At 52.1% G+C, this 10871-nt stretch overlaps 1 protein-coding gene across 1 annotated transcript in view; it reads left to right on the top strand.

Annotated features, from left to right (window-relative positions):
* The window catches only part of LOC139746004 (uncharacterized), a 223409-nt gene that overhangs the window by 164404 nt on the left and 48134 nt on the right, over positions 1-10871 (top strand). The window lies entirely within an intron of this gene.

Below are 10871 nucleotides of genomic sequence, written 5' to 3' on the forward strand. Positions count from 1 at the left end.
TTACTTATGGTCTTTTATACAGTCACTTGTGGTCTTTTATACAGTCACTCGTGTTCTTTTATACAGTCACTCGTGGTCTTTTATACAGTCACTCGTGGCCTTTTATACAGTCACTCGTGGTCTTTTATACAGTCACTTGTGGTCTTTTATACAGTCACTCGTGGTCTTTTATACAGTCACTCGTGGTCTTTTATACAGTCACTCGTGGTCTTTTATACAGTCACTCGTGGTCTTTTATACAGCCACTTGTGGTCTTTTATACAGTCACTTGTGGTCTTTTATACAGTCACTCGTGGTCTTTTATACAGTCACTCGTGGTCTTTTATACAGTCACTTGTGGTCTTTTATACAGTCACTTGTGGTCTTTTATACAGCCACTCGTGGTCTTTTATACAGTCACTCGTGGTCTTTTATACAGCCACTCGTGGTCTTTTATACAGTCACTCGTGGTCTTTTATACAGCCACTCGTGGTCTTTCATGTGCTGGGGGGGGGGGTTCTCCCCCCTTCTGATGTTTTCGTACGTGGCTACAGGAAACAAATACAGGAGACTTTCATGGCATACATGGATGCACTACAGTCAGCAGCTGGGAGAGTTGGTTAGGTCAGGTTAGGAGTGTGGTCAGGTGGTCGACGTCTAGATAAGCACCCCCTCATCCCCCTTCCTTCATTGGCTGTTTAAGGTCATTCTTTGGCCAGTTTTCTGCTACGGTGGTGCGAGAAGAGGGGTGGGGGGAGGGGGGAGGGGAGTAGGGAGGGGGTGGGGTGATCGGGGGGAAGGGAGGGTGATGTTTAAGAGACGTGTGTTGAGAGAGAGAGAGAGAGAGAGAGAGAGAGAGAGAGAGAGAGAGAGAGAGAGAGAGAGAGAGAGAGAGAGAGAAAGAGAGAGTCTCTCTCTCCCCGGACTGTCGGAATTATAATAAGAGACAGGAGGAGACAGGCACAGGGAGACAGAAGGAAGGAAGGAAGGAAGGAAGGAAAGAAGAAAGGAAGGAAGAAAGAAGCGTATCCTACCTTTCCCCGCACACACACACACACACACACACACACACACACACACCCACACACACACACACACACACACACACACACACACACACACACACACACACCCACACACACACACACACACACACACACACACACACACACACACACACACACACCTACTCCGACCAGACCCACTGGAGGAGGAGGAGGGAAGTGGAGGGGGGACCCACCATCAGAAGAACACCTGCCCACCAACGCCCACCCACCCACCCTGAGGTAGTCTCTCTCCCCTCCCTCCCCCTACCTACTCAAGTAAGGAGGGGGTCTCTCTCTCTCTCTCTCTCTCTCTCTCTCTCTCTCTCTCTCTCTCTCTTCGCCTCTACAGGTGGAGGGAAGTGGGGGTGAGTAACGAGGCAAGTCACCCACGATCGTCGTCAGCGGAGAGAGGAAAAAAGAGGTTAGCGTCATGAAGGACCTCCTCCTCCTCCTCCTCCTCCTCCTGTCTCAAGAGGACGCCGCCTTACTCTGCTCCTGCGCGTAGATCTGCCGTGCGATGTTACATAACCCCTCCCACCCCCACGAAAGGGTCCCTAGGGTTATATATATATATATATATATATATATATATATATATATATATAGATAGATAGATAGATAGATAGATAGATAGATAGATAGATAGATAGCTTTACATTAGGGAAATTCAATTTCTTTGAGACTAAAGAGCGATCAGAATTAACAAACAAAAATCTTTTGAAATACTTCAAAATAAAAATCACCCTCGCATGTCAAATAAAAAGAAAAAAAACAATGTTTTCTAAAGAATAAAAAAAACAACCCAATGTTTTCTAAAGAATAAAAAAAACAACCCAATGTTTTCTAAAGAATAAAAAAAACAACCCAATGTTTTCTAAAGAATAATAAGTGTGATTTATTTCGAGCGCCTTCAACATGGCTGGGAGACACGTACATCCCAAAGTGATGTAGATGGTTCCAGCACACACACGACCTTGTGGCACCAACGTAAACAAAGAGGGTCACGTGACCGGCCCCCCCCCCCTCCTCTCTCTTTTTGGTGGGGGGAGGGGGGAGGTCGCGGTGGTTCTCGCCTTCCTAATTGTCCCTCATTGTTGTTATTATAGCCCCATTTACCCCCCCTTCTCCCCCTTCCTCCCCACGCCCCCCCCCCCCCCCACCTTGCCGCTACCAGCTGCCCTGGGAGAAGGGCTGGTGGTGGGAAGAGTAGATTAGGGGGGAGGGGGTGTGGGGGAGGGAGAGGAATGTAGCGTAGGGCAGGGGGAAAAATCTAGGGGAGGAAGGGGAAGAGTTGAAGGGGTAGGGGTAAGGGGGGTACGAAGGACAGGGGTAAAGGGAAGGTTGGGGAGGGAGGTGGTGAGGGAGGGGATGGGAAAGATAGGTGGAGGGGTGAGGAAGACAGGTGGAGGGGTGAGGAAGACAGGTGGAGGGAGGGGGGAAGACAGGTGGAGGGAGGGGAAGACAGGTGGAGGGAGGGGGGAGACAGGTGGAGGGGTGAGGAAGACAGGTGGAGGGAGGGGGAGACAGGTGGAGGGAGGGGGAAGACAGGTGGAGGGGTGAGGAAGACAGGTGGAGGGAGGGGGAAGACAGGTGGAGGGAGGGGGAAGGCAGGTGGAGGGAGGGAGAAGGCAGGTGGAGGGAGGGGGAAGACAGTTGGAGGGGTGAGGAAGACAGGTGGAGGGAGGGGGGAAGACAGGTGGAGGGAGGGGAAGACAGGTGGAGGGGTGAGGAAGACAGGTGGAGGAGCGAGGAAGACAGGTGGAGGGGTGAGGAAGACAGGTGGAGGGGTGAGGAAGACCGGTGAAGGAGCGAGGAAGACAGGTGGCGGAGCGAAGAAGACAGGTGGAGGAGCGAGGAAGATAGGTGGAGGGGTGAGGAGGACAGGTGGCGGAGCGGCGAGGAAGACAGATGGAGGGAGGGGTATCTTGGGTTTTAAAAAAAAAAATAGATAAACCTGTCTTCCTCTTCACGTATTCTATGTCATTAAAGTTAGACAGATTTCTTCTATATCTTTTTTTCATGTTTTACAACATAGCAAAGTAATAATAATTCTTCGATTTACGAAGCACGAGGCTAATATGTAAATCAAGAGACATTATCTACTCGATAGACTGATAGAAAGTAGATAAGAAGTAGATAGCTAAGTTGTCGTGTATGGACGAAGGATGGGACACGATCCAATGGAAACGACATATTTTGTGAAGGATTCATCCATTCAAGGAATTTTTTTATTTACAAACTTTGGGTTAAGGAAGTTGTGGGTAGGATGGCGGGAGAGAGTAGATGGGTAGATACCTCTGGGACGATAGATGAGGGACCTAACCCAATGAGGGACAGTAGCTGGATAGATAGTCCATCAATAGATAGAAAACCAAAGTATCCCACGCAAGGTATGTTATCCCTGTGATATGCAAATTAAAATATTTGCATATCCGTCCTGCTTTATTTTTTAAGATTATTTTTGAATTGTTTTTCTTCCAGTACAATGTAAATGCTTTGATAGAATCAAAGAACCATACCAGAAGGACAGATAACACAAGACCCTGATGGTCTATGACGAGGTTATCTGCTGGAGGACAGTACATGAGAAGGACAGATAACACAAGACCTGATGGTCTATGACCAGGTTATCTGCTGGAGGACATAGACAGACACATTATCGAAGGGCGCCAGGCCCTTTCAGACCACTTGGCTTATAAAGGGGTTTAATAATAACTTGTTTTTGATATAAAAAAAAAGGATAAAAAGAGATTAGAGGAAAAAAAAATAGTACTAATAGCTGGAGTAATCAGAGGCTGTTTGACCAAAAGCGACTATTGATTAGCAGAGATAAGAACCAGAGATTACGTCACGCAGACGACCAATTATCCGATAGCCTCCTCCTCCTCCTCCTCCTCCTCCTCCTCCTCCTCCTCCTCCTCCTCCTCCTCCTCCTCCTCCTCCTCCTCCTCCTCCTCCTCCTCCTCCTCCTCCTCCTCCTCCTCCTCCTCCTCCTCCTCCTCCTCCTCCTCCTGTCTCAAGAGGACGCCGCCTTACTCTGCTCCTGCGCGTAGAGCTGCCGTGCGATGTTACATAACCCCTCCCACCCCACTCATTCCTCTCCCCACCCCACTCATTCCTCTCCCCACCCCACTTCTTCTCTCCCCACCCCACTCATTCCTCTCCCCACCCCACTCATTCCTCTCCCCACCCCACTTCTTCTCTCCCCACCCCACTTCTTCCTCTCCCCACCCCACTCATTCCTCTCCCCACCCCACTTCTTCTCTCCCCACCCCACTTCTTCTCTCCCCACCCCACTCATTCCTCTCCCCACCCCACTTCTTCCTCTCCCCACCCCACTTCTTCCTCTCCCCACCCCACTTCTTCCTCTCCCCACCCCACTTCTTCCTCTCCCCACCCCACTTCTTCCTCTCCCCACCCCACTTCTTCCTCTCCCCACCCCACTCATTCCTCTCCCCACCCCACTCCTTCCTCTCCCCACCCCACTTCTTCTCTCCCCACCCCACTTCTTCTCTCCCCACCCCACTTCTTCTCTCCCCACCCCACTTCTTCTCTCCCCACCCCACTTCTTCTCTCCCCACCCCACTTCTTCTCTCCCCACCCCACTCATTCCTCTCCCCACCCCACTTCTTCTCTCCCCACCCCACTCCTTCCTCTCCCCACCCCACTCATTCCTCTCCCCACCCCACTTCTTCCTCTCCCCACCCCACTCATTCCTCTCCCCACCCCACTCATTCCTCTCCCCACCCCACTCCTTCCTCTCCCCACCCCACTTCTTCTCTCCCCACCCCACTTCTTCTCTCCCCACCCCACTTCTTCTCTCCCCACCCCACTTCTTCTCTCCCCACCCCACTCATTCCTCTCCCCACCCCACTCATTCCTCTCCCCACCCCACTTCTTCTCTCCCCACCCCACTTCTTCTCTCCCCACCCCACTCCTTCCTCTCCCCACCCCACTCATTCCTCTCCCCACCCCACTTCTTCCTCTCCCCACCCCACTTCTTCTCTCCCCACCCCACTTCTTCTCTCCCCACCCCACTTCTTCTCTCCCCACCCCACTTCTTCTCTCCCCACCCCACTCATTCCTCTCCCCACCCCACTCATTCCTCTCCCCACCCCACTCATTCCTCTCCCCACCCCACTTCTTCCTCTCCCCACCCCACTTCTTCTCTCCCCACCCCACTTCTTCTCTCCCCACCCCACTTCTTCTCTCCCCACCCCACTTCTTCTCTCCCCACCCCACTTCTTCTCTCCCCACCCCACTTCTTCTCTCCCCACCCCACTTCTTCTCTCCCCACCCCACTTCTTCTCTCCCCACCCCACTCATTCCTCTCCCCACCCCACTTCTTCTCTCCCCACCCCACCTTTCCCCCCCCCCCACCATTTCCCCCCCACCCCACCCTTCCCTTTCCCCCCCCCACCCCCTTTCCCCCCCCTCCCCCCCCTTCCTCCCCCCCCCATCCCCCCTCCCCCCCCCCTTTTTCCCCCCCCCCCATCCTTCCTCTCCCCCCCACTTTTTCCTCCCCCACCCCACCCCCTTTCCCTCCCCCCCCCTCCCTTTCCCCCCCCACCCCCCTTTCCCCCCCCCCCCCTCTTTCCCCCCCCCCCCCCTTCTCTCCCCCCCCCCTTCCCCCCCCCCTTTTTCCTCCCCCCCCCACCACCCCCCTCCCCCCCCCCCCCCCCCCCCCCCTTCTCCCCCACCCCCCCATTTCCCCCCCCCCCACCCCCCCCCCCCCTTTTTCCCTCCCCCCCCCTTCCCCCCCCCCCCCCCAAACCTTCCCCCCCACCCCCCTTTCCTTCTCCCCCCCCACCCTTCCCCACCCCCTTTTTCCCCCCCCCCCCCATTTTTCCCTCCCCACCCCACCCCCCCCACCCCCTTTTTCTCTCCCCCCCCACCTTTTCCCCCCCCCCCTTTTTCCTCCCCCCCCCCCACCCCTCCCCCCCCACCCCTCCCCCACCCCCTTTTTCCCCCCCCCCAAACCCCCTCTTTCCCTCCCCAAACCCCCCCCCTCCCCACCCCACCTTTTCCCCCCCCCCCCCCCCCCACCCCCCCTTTTCCCCCCCACCCCCTCCCTTTCCCCTCCCCCCCCCTTTTTCCTCCCCACCCCCCAATTTCCCCCCCCCCCCCCCTCCCCCCCCACTTTTTCCCCCCAAAACCCCCTTCTTCCTCCCCCCCCCCTCCTTCCCTCCCCACCCCACCCCTCCCCCCCCCTTTTTCCTCCCCACCCCTTTTTCCCCCCCACCCCCTTTTTCCCCCCTCCCCACCCCCCCTTCCCCCCCCCCAAATCATTCCCCCTCCCCCCCCCTCCCCCTTCCCCCTCCCCACCCCCTTCCCCTTCCCCACCCCCCTTTTCCCCCCACCCCCTTTTTCCCCCCCCCCCCTTTTTCCTCCCCCCCCCACCCCCCCCCCCCCCCAAACCCCCCTCCCCCCCCACCTTTTCCCCCCCCCCTTTTTCCCCTCCCCCCCCCCCCCCCCCCCCACCACCCCCCCCCCCACCTTCCCCCCCCACCCCACTTTTTCTCCCCCCCCCCTTTTTCCCCCCCCCCCCCCCCCTCACCTCTCCCCCCCCCCCCACCCTCCCCACCCCCCCCTTCCTCCCCCCCCCACTTTTTCCTCCCCCCACCCCACTTCTTCTCTCCCCACCCCACTTCTTCCTCTCCCCACCCACTCTTCATCTCCCCACCCCACTCATTCCTCCCTCCCCCCCCTCTCCTCCCCCACCCACCCTTCTCCTCTCCCTCCCCACACTCTTCCTTCCCTCCCCAACTTCCTCCTCCCCACCACTCTTCCTCTCTTCCCACTCTCTCCCTCCCCTCTCACCTTCTCCCCACCCTCTCCTTCTCCCTCTTCCCCACTCTCTTCCCACTCCACTCCTCTCCTCCCACACTCTCCCTCTCTTCCCACACTCTCCCTCTCTTCCCACACTCTCCCTCCCTCCACACTCCTCTCTCCCTCCCTTCCCTCCTATCCCTCATCCCCTTCCCACACTCTCCTCTCTCCCTCCCTTCCCACACTCTCCCTCCATCTCTCCCCCACTTCCTCTCCTCCTCCCTCCCACACTCTCCATCTCCACACACACAACCTCTCCCCTCCCTCCCTCACTCCTTCTCCTTCCCACACTTCTTTCCCTCCCCTCTCCGCTCTCTCCACCATACCTCCCCACACTCACTCTCCCCCCCTCCCTTTCCTTCCCACACCTCTCCTTTCCCTCCCCTCCCACACACTCTCCACCATACCTCCCCACACTCACTTCCTCCCCTCCCTCTCCTTCCCACACTTCTCCTTTCCCTCCCCTCACCACACACTCTCCACCATACCTCCCCACACTCACTCTCCCCCCCTCCCTCTCCTTCCCACACTTCTCCTTTCCCTCCCCTCCCACACACTCTCCACCATACCTCCCCACACTCACTCTAACGCAGTAGCAATTTGATAAAATCGGCGGGCGGGCGGGCGGGCGGGAGGAGGCTCCTCCTCCTCCTCCTCCTCCTCCGCCACTCGTTCATTATGTTTTCCCGCCATTAATGGTCGACGCATTATCAGCTGACTGTGCCCCCGGCGTTGCTCGCCCCCGTCCACCAGGAACAGCAAACGTCACGCCTTTACTAAACCTGTACAATAATATTATTTCGATTTATTTGTTCCTACAGATAAAGATAAACAAGATACGAGTGCTCGGTGTTAAGAAAAATGTTGTGTTGGTGTATTTCGACCGTTTCTTGTCGGGGTTGCGATCGTCTTTTGTTTATCTGTTTATGATGCAGTTTGGCGCCAAAAAAAAAAAGAAATGAAAATAATGGTTGCGATTGTGATGAAGACGTTTGTTGATTGTAATATTTTGCTGTCATCGTAAATGTTCGTAACTTATGTCTTAACTGGCATTGAGAATGATGATAAAAATATTAATAGTTTTTGTTGTGTGTGTGTGTGTGTGTGTGTGTGTGTGTGTGTGTGTGTGTGTGTGTGTAAAACCTTTAAGTTAAATATGTAAATATATGTAAATATGCAAATAGTATCTTACACTTGTATCCCATCGTCATACACCAACGAATTATTCCAGTCAATTCCACGATTATCACAAAGGTCCTTCGTGGTTTGTACTTACCCTCCCTTACCTAGAGCAGCGAAGAGAATCGAACTTGGGTACTGGAATGATCGGTTCTCTCCTGGCCTGACCATTCACCCACTGCCTTACCGCGAACCACCCGTTAGCAATGGAGTAATTATTGAATTATCTTCACTCATTGCCATAACAGCGTTAAGATAAGAGTGGATATTCGAGAGGTAGTTTGTATAGATGTTTATAAATCTAGGCATGGTGTTCCCGTACTCCGCCCCGCAAAGGGTTACGGCGCGAGCGAGAGGTCACACCGGCGAGGCTGCTCACCATCGGCTGTGTAACGGAAGGAGGGCCAAACCTTACTCGGCTCCTGCGTGGAGCGCAGCATCGAAACTGCAGACACTCCGTATGAGACCAGCTCAGACGAACATGAGTGTTTTATCATTTCTGTGATCAAGAAAAAAACTTTGATTTTTCATCAAATTTACAAGTGGAAGCATACAAAAAATTACCTTCATTTCAATCTTTTGTAAATATGAAAAAAAACACAGTATTTACTGTCATTTACAATACGTGATACACAGGGAAAAGGTAACAATAATTGAAAGACCACAACATATCTGATTTATTAGAGTCAAACATATGGCGTTTAAAGAAATATTAGGATTAAACTCTTTTTCATCTATACCATGTCGGGTGGATAGGCTACCCTCACACATCCCTGTACTGGATAGACACACGACCCGCCCTTGGATAGGCATGGCGAGGCTAGGGCGACCTCTCAAACAAAGACTAGGCCAGTGGGCCATATATATATATATATATATATATATATATATATATATATATATATATATATATATATATATATATATATATATATATATTCCTTTAAAGCCGTAGTGGCTGCCAAACAGCTCAACCACGGCGGATAAACGAGCTGTTCGCCAGCAGCCGGTGGGGCGAGTAGGTAGCCGCCCAGCCCGCCCCACTTCTGAGCCGACGGAGGGAACAATATGGCAAACAAGTGAAGGTCTGGAGTTGGCCAACCAACTCCCACACACACACACACACACGCACACCTCCTTCAGGGGGTTATAGTAGAGGTGACGGCATCAGATACGGGCCAGCCAGGCTAGTAATGGCCAGCGCTGGGTGTGGGAGAGGAGGGAGAGGAGAGAGCGGCCAGTTGGCGGGACGGCGTCCAAATGACGCCACAGCGGCCGGGCGATGACGGCTAATTTGCGCCAGCACTTAGCGCCACCAGCACGCCCGCCTCCCTCCGCTCCCTCCCCAGCCCATGGTGGCAGAACTTGTTGACCGTGACAAATGGGGAATTTCCATTTTATATTATTATAAGTTGATTGAAAATTATTATTAATTATTACACTGTGTTTATTCATTTATTTAATTGTTTTTTTTTCCCTAGGGGGAGGTCCTGGTACAATGTTGATGGTGGCGCAAATTATCATTATTATTATTATTGTTATTATTTTTACGTAAGTGTTTGTAAAACTTGTAGTTTTATCATTTGTCATTTTTTTTGATGTGGGAATAATTTAGAGCAGGAAGCATGGGAATGTGTTTATATGTGGGTACTCTGTGTGGATGAGGAAATGTGTATATGTGAGAGGAATTTGTGTATCAAAGGGATTATATATATATATATATATATATATATATATATATATATATATACCTTCTTGATGTGTATTTTGAGGTGTATAAGTGTGAAGTGTTTATATACGTAGGAAGTTTATATATATATATATATATATATATATATATATATATATATATATATATATATATATATATATATATATATATAAAGTATTCTATATACGTATAACCTTTGACCTGATCCTCAGGGATAAGGTCAAAGAAGGACCCTACTTCATATTCAAAAGTCGTACCGTCGTGCTTAAGGGTCGTATCATTTGCTCAAGCGTCGTACGTCATCGTCTTCAAGGGTCGTACGTACCATCTTGCTTAGGGGTCGTACGTCATCTTTTCAAGGGCGTACATACCGTGTTGTTCAAGGGCCGTACGTCATCTTTTCAAGGGTCGTACATGCAATCTTGCTCAGGGGTCGTACGTCATCTTTTCAAGGGTCGTATATGCAATCTTGCTCAGGGGTCGTACATACCATCTTGCTCAGGGGTCGTAGGTCATCTTGCTCAGGGGTCGTACGTCATCTTGCTCAGGGACCATACATACCATCTTGCTCAGGGGTCGTACGTTCATCTTTTCAAGGGTCGTACATACCATCTTGCTCAGGGTGTCGTATGGTCGTAGGGCTGTACCGTCCCTCTGAGAGGGGGGCGTGGGGTCGTACCACCATCTTGCCTCGAAGGGTCGTTTTCCGACTTGCACTTGGAGGTCGTACCATCGATCTCAAGATGAGGGTTGAACAAGGTGTTAGAAAGTGAGTTTGTCCCTCACAACCACGACCTCCTCCCCCATCGCCTGCAGCAGACGAGACGTGTCGGCAATATAACAAGGGTAGTCAAACGTCATAGTAGACCAACGGATCCATTTGGACGCTCCAGAGAAACCATTTGTCTCGTGTAAATAAACCCAAAGAAGGCCCTTTTCTGTGTAAATGAACCCAAAGAAAACCATCGTCTGTGTAAATAAACCCAAAGCAAACCATCGTCTGTGTAAATAAGCCCAAAGAAAGCCATTTTCTGTGTAAATAAACCCAAAGTAAACCATCGTCTGTGTAAATAAACCCAAAGAAAGCCGTTTTCTGTAAATAAACCCAAAGAAAGCCGTTTTCTGTG

Source organism: Panulirus ornatus, chromosome 63 (assembly GCF_036320965.1).
Source record: "Panulirus ornatus isolate Po-2019 chromosome 63, ASM3632096v1, whole genome shotgun sequence".
NCBI classification, from domain to species: domain Eukaryota; kingdom Metazoa; phylum Arthropoda; class Malacostraca; order Decapoda; family Palinuridae; genus Panulirus; species Panulirus ornatus.